The sequence below is a fragment of the Notolepis coatsorum genome (assembly GCF_963971535.1).
Source record: "Notolepis coatsorum genome assembly, chromosome: 10".
Classification (NCBI taxonomy): domain Eukaryota; kingdom Metazoa; phylum Chordata; class Actinopteri; order Aulopiformes; family Paralepididae; genus Notolepis; species Notolepis coatsorum.
The window spans coordinates 85,737,284-85,750,527 of NC_140174.1; the positions used below are offsets into that span (position 1 = coordinate 85,737,284).

The 13,244-nt window shown below is 42.1% G+C and overlaps 1 protein-coding gene across 1 annotated transcript in view; it reads right to left on the minus strand.

Moving 5' to 3' along the window:
- The window catches only part of ank3b (ankyrin 3b), a gene marked incomplete at its 3' end in the record, with an annotated part of 393,887 nt that overhangs the window by 167,322 nt on the left and 213,321 nt on the right, over positions 1-13,244 (minus strand).

The following is a 13,244-nucleotide window of genomic DNA, read 5'->3' on the forward strand; positions in this document are numbered from 1 at the left end:
AGGCCTGGCTGGCAGTGTGCATAGAACCTAGAAGCCTCATTCACAAAGCAATATAAGAATAGATTTCCTCTTATTTTGTTCTTAACTAGCATTGGGTCTCATTCCCGAACGGATTTACGACAAAACATTTGCTCTCAGGCAAATTTCTGGCAATTTAAGACATATTAGGGCTAGTAGCGCGATTCACCAAATTTTCCTGAGATCGGATTTGGCCGTGGCTGAGAGCAGAATTTAAGAGTGCTGAGGAGCACACTTATGATTGATTGACTGATTAAAAATGTTATTAACTTGACAGACTGTGTTCTCCATGTTCTTAATGGCTTTATTTGGGAGGAATCATAGTGATTCCTTCATGTCAACGCTACAGGCCTCCTTGGAATTAATTACAATTAAAATAAATATGACAATATTTGTACGATAAGAAATTACGCATTTGATGTCGGAAAAATAAATAATATGGATTCATCTGATCACAGGGCAGCTGGATTAACCATATCTGAACCAGCTATTTTGGACTTTCAGATATTTAAACACAATTATGCAATTATTGTGAAATGATTGAAAATAATAATTATTTAATGCCTTCTGTGGAATTTGTATTTCTTATTTGTTACATATCTGTTTTAATGATTAATTATACATTTGAAAGAATGCAGGTCAACATGCAATATATCCCATTGATTGGTATACAATGGGACAGACCTTTGTTTGATCTAGCTATAAACCTGCATTCCTTCGAATATATCATTAATCAATTAAACTGATATTGAAATACACTATGTAGCCTACTATACACCAACACTGAAATGACAGTGGATTAATAAATAAATAAGAACTAAAGCTAATCGCGTGGAAATAGACTGCATTAATATTCCATAAGTCTTGTGTGCGCCAGTATAGCCTACGTGTCTAATGAATGAACAGTAGGCTTATATTATTCTAATTCTAATCTATTATTCTTACTTGTTTCATTAGGATTTAGTAGATACAATACTCTGCCCTATACAGTAAGTACAGTACACATATTAAGGCCACCAGAGTCGGGCAGTGGACTGGTGGACTGTATCTGTGATCTCCTAGTAAAACAAGTCATAGAATAATATAAGCCTATACTGCGTTCATTCATTACACGCGTAGGCTATACAGTACTGTGTGCGCGTGTGTGTGTGTGTGCGTGCGCGCACAGCGGCAGGTGCACCACAAGCTGTACTATATATGATGACAATACATTAATCGAATCTCATTTTGATCGGTCGCAAAGCGCTTCCGCATTGGGCTATTGCACGGCTGCATCATTAGTTGCCTTATAAGGAGCTCTGGAGGCGTTGTTTTGTATGCAAATGACCTGAATGGGGATGCACTTTCATGTTTCAGAATGCATCTCAGCTGTGATCGTTTGAGCCACTTAAGACATCTTCCCCACACGTTGGGGACTCAGAGTGAAGTTCTCTTGGAAGACTTATCTTGGAACCGACTGAGACAGAATCGATGACAAGTTCACTGTGAGTCCCCAACGCGTGGGGAAGATGTCTTAAGTGGCTCAAACTATCTGAGCTGAGATGCCGCGATGAAGAATGTCACCGCTCTGAAACATGAACGCGCGTCTCTGTCCGAAGCTCCTTATAAGGCAGCCAATAGGGAAGTGTGCAGATGAAATCGCAAAAAGTCAATAGTTAGACACACCTGTCCAGCTCCTAATGAAACAAGTAACTAAAATAATATAAGCCTACTGTTCATTCATTAGATACATAGGATGTATGGCTCAACTGGCGGCATGAACTAACGACTTATAGCGTTAGTGGCATCCAAAGTGTTAAAGTTGAACACTTCTGAACTTTTCAGAGCGATGAGCTGAGCGTCTTTTCAGACAACCAATCACAGCCGTGGCGCTCGTGACACATTCGTAACCTGACACCGGAGTTGCCTGCCTGCCTACCCACAAGAGACGGGCCAGGAGCAGTATTTACATTTACATTTAGTCATTTAGCTGACGCTTTTATCCAAAGCGACTTACAAGTTCTGTACGACAAGACAGCAAGAAGGGTACAACTCTATCAGCTGAGTAACAATGTTCATCAAGTGTTGCGTGTTACAGTGTAGGTTAGTTTATTAGGACAAGTGCATGACAGTAAGGTTAGTCAGGGTTAGATTTTTTTTTTTTTTCTTTTTTTTTTTTAATCATTTCAGATAATGGTTGAAGAAGTGAGTCTTTAGTCGACGGCGAAAGATTGGACGGGATTCGGCTGTCCTAACTGGGATGGGTAGTTCATTCCACCATTGTGGGGCAAGGACTGAGAATAGGCGGCTTCTCTTTGATGACCCTCCGGGAGCTTGGATAGGAGTAGGTCTGAGGCGGCCAGAAGATGCAGAGCGTAGGGGTCTTGAGGGTGTGTAGTTAGAGACCATTGACCGGAGGTAGGCGGGAGCGGTTCCCTTTGCTGCACGGTATGCTAGGTCGAGGGCCTTGAAGCGGATACGTGCAGCAATGGGGAGCCAGTGCAGGTCCCTAAGAAGTGGGGTGACATGGGCCGACTTCGGTAGGTTTGATATCAGGCGGGCCGCTGCGTTTTGAATGAGTTGAAGAGGCTTGGTGGCAGTGGCCGGGAGGCCAGCTAGCAGTGCGTTGCAGTAGTCGAGGCGGGAGATGACTGTTGATTGGACGAGGAGTTGGGTGGCTTCTTTTGTCAGGAAGGGGCGTATCCTTCTGACGTTGCTCAGGAGGAATCTGCAGGTTCTGGTTGTCGCTGCGATGTGAGCAGAGAAGTTCAACTGGTCGTCGAGGACAACACCAAGGTTCTTGGCGGTCGGGGACGCGGTCACAGCTGCATTCTCGACTGTGATGGAGAGGTCGGTCAGGGGGGAGGATTTGGCCGGCAGGTGGAGCAATTCTGTTTTGCTTAGGTTCAGTTTGAGGTGGTTGGTCGTCATCCAGGCGGAGATGTCGGACAGACAGGCCGAGATCCGCTCAGAGACGTGGATATCTGAGGGAGGGAAGGAGAGGAAGAGTTGAGTATCATCGGCATAACAATGATATGAGAAGCCATGAGACGTGATAATGTTACCCAGTGATTTAGTGTAGAGGGAGAAGAGAAGGGGTCCTAGGACCGAGCCCTGGGGGACACCCGTCCGGAGGGGGCGGGTGGCCGACAGAGTCCCTCTCCATGACACTTGGTAGGAGCGGTCGTTGAGGTATGATGTCAGCCATGTCAGCGCAGATCCAGCCACTCCCATTCCTGCGAGGGCCGCAAGGAGGATCTGATGGTTGACTGTGTCGAAGGCTGCAGATAGATCTAGGAGAATCAGGACAGAGGAGAGGCCTTTCGCTTTTGCTAAGTGAAGTGCCTCTGTGACCGCAATGAGGGCCGTTTCTGTGGAGTGGCCAGTCCGGAAGCCAGACTGATTGGGGTCTAGGAGGTCATTCTGTAAGAGATAAGCAGTAAGTTGGTTGGATACAGCACGTTCAAGTGTTTTAGTATGAGGGCAAGCGTCTGCTGGTTGGTGGTCATTGCAATTCGCGACAAAGCACAAATACACTAATAACTACACGAATACACTAATAAAAAGCGAATAAAAAGCAAAGGGCGAACTGTGGTGTAAGGCAATAACTATATATATAATTCATATACAATAAAGTGTATTAAAATATGCTATATGTGCAAAACCGCAGCAGTAAAATACGATAAAAAGATGGCTGTCGCTAGATTTCTTTCTCTCTGTCATCTTGCTACACAAGGCACGCAGCCTTTTTTTCTCGCCGCAAGCGCTCCATCCCAGCACTATACCAGCGTTCTGCCAGCGGTTTTCAGCAATGTTTTCTTATTTTTGCTTTTATCTTAGGCAAGACCAAATTCTAAGAGTGGTCGAGAGCACTCTTACCCAGATAAGAAACTCTTACCCATAAAAAAAAGATTAAAAAGCCTACCATTGGTCAATTGCCCCCAAATATGACTTTAAAACCCCAGGGCCCTCATTTATCAATAATGCGTAGAAAGTGTTCTATTTTCGTTCCTAAGCATGGAATTTAGAATTTCTCTATGCACAGAAAAATCTGGATTTATCAAACGTGCGTACACAGGTCCTACGCACACCTGCAAGTACTCCGTGCTGATAAATGCCACTTGTTCTACGCTCCGCGCACGATTTTAAGTATTTGCATACAGAACCGCCCGTAATTAACCATATACGGTAATGAAACACCCCCATGAAATGTGGAAAAATGGACTAAGCCGAGCGAACACGTGTTCTGGGAGAAATACGCGACAGGCTGACAGACTTGTACACGGTGATGTCGGATATGATATGATATCTATTAACTTCCTAAAGACCATTGCTGCCTGGGCACCGCAAAACACTAATAAAGACCGTTAACCACTGTTTGGCGTTAGTGTCATTAATAACCATGCTGGAATATGAATGCCTTTTTTCGTTTAGTTCTTTTAACACTTTCAGTGCCGGCCATAACGTTGATTAATGTCCTTGAGTGCCATCATCCACTTCAATGATAGCGTTAAAAACGCATAATCTATGTTTTAAATTATGGCTATGTGTCTAATCTGCCTGTCGCTTATCAATGACTTGTTTGCAGTCAACATTGTCAAAACGGATTGTTTTTAATCGGTTCATATCCTTTTTATAGCATTTCGAAAAGCTATTGTTATCTAAAAAAAAAATTGAAAATAGAAAGATTCCCTCATAAACGGCATTTATTGGAATATTCTCGAATACACTAGACATGTTGTCATTTGTCGGCCTATTTATGAATAGTTTTCAAATAAACGCTAGATTATTCATAGTATATGTGTACTTATGCACGCTATAGAAGCGAGCTGAGAAATCGATTACCTCATTTCCTCAACATCACACACACACACACATATACACATACAGGACACGCTATTATCTCAGTGAATACAGCTCTGATTATCCTAAAACTGGTAACATAGACTCCTTCCCTTAGATCACATGTTCTCCAAAAAGATTATTCCAATTCCTGATCGCCATTCCAAATATCGATCGCGTTTATTGATTGATTATTGGCTGCTGTAAATATATATTCCAGGCTGCTTTCCAACTCGCGATCACTTCCATGTTCATCAGATCCCTCGCCAGCATAATGGAGCCAATTGGCTCCCCCCACACAGATCCACCAGTATAATCGAATGGCCTGCAGTTACACAGGGATAGACGATAGGGGGCGGTATTTTCCCACCTGAGCTCCTAGAGGGGCTGCTGTACCAACGGGAGACTCGGTTGATGAAATATGAATATGAAAAAAATCAAAAGATAATTCGCGTCGTCGGCACTCAACGGGGGGCATGAAAAGACGACATAACACGTCGCTGGCACTCAAAGTGTTAAAGTTCGATTACCCAGGGATTAAAGTTCTCAGTCAATTTGATTCCAAATCGCGACGGATTCTCCGTCAATTTGCTACCTGCATGGTTTAATATGATTTGTAGAGGCATACAATCTATTTTGATGTCGGTATTAGGTAAATTATATATAATAGTATAGCCTACATTATGCAACAGTAAATTGCGCATAACGCATGGCACCAGTGGTGCAGTCGTAATATGACAGTAGGCCAAACGCCACGTGCACACGCGCTACCGCGCACGCGCATACATATTCCCTCGGTTGTGCACAGAACAGATGATTATTATGCATAACAATGTTTTAAATATAATTGTAGTTACAATTTCTTTAATTGAATTAACTTAAACTAGAAAAGTAAATACAAACTAAATTAACAATGTAACTTAGAGTTAGTTTACTGAAGGACAGTTTCCTTCAGACTGAAGCACAACTTGTCTCATCCTTCCAGTCGGGAGGTTCTCTAGCTGGGATTTGAGAGAACAGATTTCATTAAAGAAAACTGAATCAAAACAATCTCCCTCAGTGACGTAGCCTAAACGGCGTTTAACCGCGTTTGACCACCACTGTGTGCCAGCATGGCACAGTGCCACAGACACGGAGCCCCGCGAAGCCTGCATACAGTAAACTAACTTGATCGTTAATCTAACTGTTGTCCTTGTATATATATTAATTTTTTTTAATTTTTTTTAACATTTTTTTTTAATAATAAACAAAAATAATATCAAAAAACAAATAAAAGGGGGACAAAAATAAATAAAAAGGAGTGACATGGGTTCATCGGTCCATACATTGTTTATTTACATTGCAATTCTTTTCTTGTTTCTTTTTCATTCTTCTGTGATGTCGTTTCCTTTCTTCCTATATTCCTCCCACTTTTCCCATTTTGACTAAAATGTCTCCTCTTGCAGCCTCAGCATATGTGTGATTCTCTCCATTTCCCGTATCCCCTCTATTATCTCTGTCCATTGTTCCTTCGTCTGTGCTTCTACCCTGTACCACAGTTTAGTCAATGCTTTCTTGGCTGCTACTAATAGTATCTTAATCAAATATTTGTCTTCTCCCTGAATTTCTTTCTGTGACAAGTTCCCTAGGTATAGTACTTGACCTGTCTGGGGTATTTCATATCCTACTATTTCATTTATTATCCCTCCTATCTCCTCCCAATAGTTTCTTATTTTCTGACATTCCCAGAATATGTGTGTGTGGTTCCCTACTTCTTGCCCACATTTTCTCCAACATGGCTTTTGTGTTGGCGTGTAATTACCCTGTATTTCTGGTGTTATAACGAATCTAATTATGTTTTCCCACCCAAACTCCCTCCATATCCTTGATCCTGTGGTTAATTGTTGCATCTTACATGTGTATGTATATTTCTCTCCCACCCACCCACCCCCTCCTAATGTACAGTCCCCTCCCCATCATATGTATATACTCTGTCAGGATCTATGGGTAACAGTACTGTATATTTGAATACCGTTTATGTCACAAATGTATCAGTACTAAATACATGTATGTCCCTATGCCATAAATGTAATGTATGTTGTGTATGTCATAAATGTCTTGATTAATTGAAAATGGGGGACCCTGATGGAAACAAGACAAACATCTTTTTCAGGTCTGCACCCCCTTAACAATTGTATGTATTGAGCCGTACTGTATTGTACCCATTCTGCAATCTGTTAAATAAAGTTTTCATTCATTCATCCAGTTGTTTTGTTTTTGTGGTTTGGTTGAATGAATGAATGAAAACTTTGTTTAACAGATTGCAGAATGGGTACAATACAGTACGGCTCAATACACACAATTGTTAAGGGGATGCAGACCAGAGAAAGACGTTCGTCTTGTTTACATCAGGGTCCCCCATTTTCAATTCATAGTGACATTTATGACATACACAACTACATGACATTTATGGCATAGGGACATACATGACATACAGGTATATAGTACTGTACTGTTACATTTGTGACATATACGATATGCAAATATACAGTACTGTTACCCATAGATCCTAACATATATATATACATATGATGGGAGGAGACTGTACATTAGGAGGGGGTGGGTGGGAGGAAAAAATACAAAGTGGGTGAAGCTCTCATCGAACATAAACACAAACGTGTCCTTGTTTACATCCGTGAATAGATTATTTTGGGTGTAAGAGGCCAATGTGGAGCCGAATGTTATCCGGACTTCTGTTGGTGCAGATGTTATAGTCCTACCTGAGATGGCGCAGCTGATGTGGAGGCTGCAGGGGCCGAAAATAAATGCGAAATAGTAGTTTGCAGGTGGGTTTTTGCAGAGCTATGCTTAGCGCTCAGCATGTGCGACTCGACTGCTTTTATTTTTTTTTCAGCGAGCCTCGTAATGGTCTTTGACTGGGACCAACCATTGCGCAAACAGTGGATTGTCGAGCCAGTTCTCGTTAAATTGGCACTTTCCCATATTAACGAGTGCAAATGCTAAACTAAACTAAACTAAACATAACATTAGTGTTAGCGCTTCCGCTTTGCCTTGCCAACATAAGGACCTGTGTTGGTTCCGCCCCATTCCGGTCTGCGTGATGCTACAACACGGTCAATAAATGCACTGTCTCTGTATTTTAAACCAATAAATACAAATACAAATACAAATGAATCGTTCCAGCAGAGTGTGTGCGCACTCGTCATGCGCTGAGACTGCCTCGCTAAGCCGTTTATTTATTTATTTATATGTATTTATTAGGGCTGTCAGTTTATCGCGTTAATTAGATTAATTAATTACACAGCAAATGATCGCATTATGAAAATCAACTCAAAATGTATTTAAATTTGGGCGGCTACATGGTGCAGTGGGCAAGGCGCTCACCACAAATACTGGAGACTGGGCTCGAACAGGTACGCCTCCCTGTTCGAGCCCAGCGCTCCACATTGCTTTCAGTTTAGCTGGTCGTCCGCACTAATACACATTGGCAGTATTAGGGGGAGGGAAACTGATGGGTGGGGATCGGGCGTTGTGGACAGCGACTCCTACAGGTCGGTTGGTGCGCCTGCGCAGTAGAATCAGGAAGCGACGGGGGCGGGGTCCCTCCAAAGCCCAGACCCCTGACGCTGAAAGATCGAGCCGCGCAGGTGGAAAGATGCAACTGCTGTTACCTCGAGTATCGGAGGGGACTCGTGCTATGTATGACTTAGTCCACATTGCAGCGGGCTTGTGGGAGGCATGAAACAACGTTCAAAAACAGGGGAGGGTTGAATTGGATGATACGAAAATTGGGATGGGAGAAAAATTGAAAATGGGAGAAAAAGTGGATAAAAAAAAGTTATTTAAATTTTTTTAATTACATTTTTATTTTTTATAAATATTATAAGCTCATTCATTCCATAAGAACGTAGAATACACATTTACAGACTTTTTTAATATGGTCCATTTGCATGTTCTTGGTATCTGATTCTAGGAACATCTATGGATCTCAGGGAATGTATTCCCAGTGTCAGAAATACTGTGTCTGTTACTAGGCTTGAGTAAATTGTAATGAACCAAATGAGAATATCAATAATTTTCTTTTTTATCTTTGACTGTGAATAACACCATGCTAAAATTGACCAGACCTGAAAAATCTAAGCAAATTAATAAATGGAAGATGATTAAACAGAAGGTTTTGTTGATACAGTACTGAATTCTGCCATCCGGACACATGCAATTTGAAATATGATTATAGAATATAGAATATCAGGCCTAAAATGGTTATGCAATTAAAATGCGATTAATTCGATTAATTAATTACAAATCGTGTAATTAATTAGATTCATTTTTTTAATCGCCTGACAGCACTAGTATTTATTCATGGAGCATTTATTTATCCATTCTGGTTGGATGGTGTATTGTACTTGTGCTGTACAATAACAATACATTTGAATCCAATCTCATTTTGAGATCAGTCGCAAATCGCTTCCTGTTGAATGGATCAGATGCCGAACTTCTGGGGTTTTGCACACGCCTCATTCGCCTTATAAGGAGCAGGCGGGGCGTGTCTGTATGCAAATGAGTTGAGCGAGAATGCGCATTTGAGTTTAAGAATGAGTGGGATTCATCATTCAACACACCTGGGTAAGAACAGATTTGGACGTTAGGAACGGGTTGATGAATGCAGAGGTGGCTTTTCTTATTTTTTCTACCAACACATTCGGGGCCAACCACGTATATATATATATGTGTTTCGGATCCAACGCTTGAGGGCCAAACACGTATATATACGTGGTAAGGTTGTTTTGGCTTTTATTCCATTGTAATATCAATGTCACCGAGCGGCACTGCAGATTTACCCTACTCTTGGAATTCGGAAAAGTGCATTACCGGCCAGATCCTCGTAGGGGCGCTGTCTCGATAATGCAGTGTTCCCTGTTACAGACCGGTGTTTTAATTTTTTTTATCATGAATGGACTTTTCTGTTAGCCTAAAGCTATGCGTGTAGCCGATCGCCTGGAATCGTTTTTGGGACGCTGAATTCAGTATGCAGTAAAGGAATATAGCATCAGCCAATGGACATATGGATCTACCAGATGGCGATCGATAACTGGGAAAACCTTTTTGCAGTCCAACCGGCCACAGGTAAGAGCGATTTGACGTCAATTTCAGCCTGGTCGGGCCGTGCTTTGATAGCCATCCACCCGGTCAGCGAATGAGGCTACTGAGGCTAATGCCGTTATTGGTAATCAATAATCAGAAACGACGTCCCCCGCCCCCCCCCCCCTTTCATGCATTCATGGTGGACCATGATACCGATAAAATGCATTTTGAGTTTTAGCTCTAGCTTGTCTATAGCCGAAACGCCATTCGATTTAACGTTATTAGCTTAGCGCCTTGTAACTCGCCTTCTAGGAAATACCCCAGAACATTCTGCTATAACGTTCATATTCACAAGGCTATAAAATGGGAACGTATTGATGAAAGACAAATTTATTTAAGGCATATTGAAGGCAGGGCTGTACAGTGCGACATATATATCGCACGTGCTACAGCAACATCCGTCTGTGCGATGAATGGATTTACTTCAGTAGCACTGGTGCGATAGGCATTCGGTTCATATAGATACTCTTATTTTGAAAATCCTGTCGCAGGTCTCATTTCTGCCCAAGCGCAGCTCCAGCTATAATAACTCTGGCTCCGACAGCTAGCAACGCTCAGTTCGTTTCGATACTCTTATTTTGAAAATAAGAATAATGTGTGTCGTGACTCATATCCGCTCGGCTCAGCTCACAACACGGCAGGACTCGTCTCTGCGTCTCCAGCAGTAGCGTCTGGAACGCGGACATTGAAACAGAGCAAGGATAGTGTTTTCGCAACCCAAAACAAATCCCTGCTGTTTTATTCCGCAACGGGTCAAATGCATATAACATGCTTTGCAATCCTCGCCATTCCTTTATGACCACGTCGTGTTAAAGTCCGAAAGTAACGTTACGTTAGCGTAAGCTAACAAGCTGTTCAGAGCCATATAGAGAACAGCAGACGGGCAGAGTGGGCAGACATTCTCCCTTCTCTCTCTGTGTGTGTGTGTGTGTGTGTGTGTGTGTGTGTGTGTGTGTGTGTGTGTGTGTGTGTGTGTGTGTGTGTGTGTGTGTGTGTGTGTGCGCATGCGCGCGCGCGTTTGGAAAGATCAGATGAAGTCAGACGAGTATATTATATTGATAGTAAATGTACTGAGGGTGGACAGATAATGTTGATATTTAAACATAAAAAATACAATACATAATAAATGTATTCATGATCATGCAACATAAAACGGTTGCGTGTTGTGAGTTCAAAAACATTTAACTTAAAGTTTAAAGCTCAATATATCAAAACGTGGCACTTTACAGTGAACAGGAGATCTATGTGTATTAAAAACAATAGATTGTTTTTCCTTTAAAAGTCTGGAAGAGGTCAAAAATAAAAATGTCAAATGATATTTCCGTTCCCTTTTTTGAGTTGATCTAAATGTTACTGATTGTGTTAAATGGGCTTATGTTATGATATCGTCTCATATCGATTGCAGGCACCTGCATCGTATCATATCGTGGCATATATCAGCAAATATCGTATTGTTGTCCAAAGAATCTATATCGTATCGTATCGTGATGAAACTGCCACCCCTAGTAGAGTCCATACACCCAACACCAAATCCCATAATTCCTTACACGTAACGTGGCTGTGTGACGTCAACTTGTCAACATGAAAATGACAGCCAAACATGGCACTGCAACTAAATAACACAAATACAATAGGCACATTTGTGACTGTTACAAATATAACACGTTTTATACTTGTGCTACAAGATTTTGGCCTGTGCTACAAAACTATCAACCTCTGTAGCACCAGTGCTATGTGCAAAAAAAGTTTACGTACAGCCCTGTTGAAGGGACGGTTTATAGTGTCAATTGACAATGACAATGGACAGATAGCAATAATATAAAGTATAGATTTAGCTCTACAAACAGCCTCACGCACAATGAAAGTTGAGCGAGAATGCGCATTTGAGTTTAAGAATGAGTGGGATTCATCATTCAACACACCTGGGTAAGAACAGATTTGGACGTTAGGAACGGGTTGATGAATGCAGAGGTGGCTTTTCTTATTTTTTCTACCAACACATTCGGGGCCAACCACGTATATATATATATGTGTTTCGGATCCAACGCTTGAGGGCCAAACACGTATATATACGTGGTAAGGTTGTTTTGGCTTTTATTCCATTGTAATATCAATGTCACCGAGCGGCACAGATTTACCCTACTCTTGGAATTCGGAAAAGTGCATTACCGGCCAGATCCTCGTAGGGGCGCTGTCTCGATAATGCAGTGTTCCCTGTTACAGACCGGTGTTTTAATTTTTTTTATCATGAATGGACTTTTCTGTTAGCCTAAAGCTATGCGTGTAGCCGATCGCCTGGAATCGTTTTTGGGACGCTGAATTCAGTATGCAGTAAAGGAATATAGCATCAGCCAATGGACATATGGATCTACCAGATGGCGATCGATAACTGGGAAAACCTTTTTGCAGTCCAACCGGCCACAGGTAAGAGCGATTTGACGTCAATTTCAGCCTGGTCGGGCCGTGCTTTGATAGCCATCCACCCGGTCAGCGAATGAGGCTACTGAGGCTAATGCCGTTATTGGTAATCAATAATCAGAAACGACGTCCCCCGCCCCCCCCCCCCCTTTCATGCATTCATGGTGGACCATGATACCGATAAAATGCATTTTGAGTTTTAGCTCTAGCTTGTCTATAGCCGAAACGCCATTCGATTTAACGTTATTAGCTTAGCGCCTTGTAACTCGCCTTCTAGGAAATACCCCAGAACATTCTGCTATAACGTTCATATTCACAAGGCTATAAAATGGGAACGTATTGATGAAAGAAAAATTTATTTAAGGCATATTGAAGGCAGGGCTGTACAGTGCGACATATATATCGCACGTGCTACAGCAACATCCGTCTGTGCGATGAATGGATTTACTTCAGTAGCACTGGTGCGATAGGCATTCGGTTCATATAGATACTCTTATTTTGAAAATCCTGTCGCAGGTCTCATTTCTGCCCAAGCGCAGCTCCAGCTATAATAACTCTGGCTCCGACAGCTAGCAACGCTCAGTTCGTTTCGATACTCTTATTTTGAAAATAAGAATAATGTGTGTCGTGACTCATATCCGCTCGGCTCAGCTCACAACACGGCAGGACTCGTCTCTGCGTCTCCAGCAGTAGCGTCTGGAACGCGGACATTGAAACAGAGCAAGGATAGTGTTTTCGCAAACCCAAAACAAATCCCTGCTGTTTTATTCCGCAACGGGTCAAATGCATATAACATGCTTTGCAATCCTCGCCATTCCTTTATGACCACGTCGTGTTAAAGT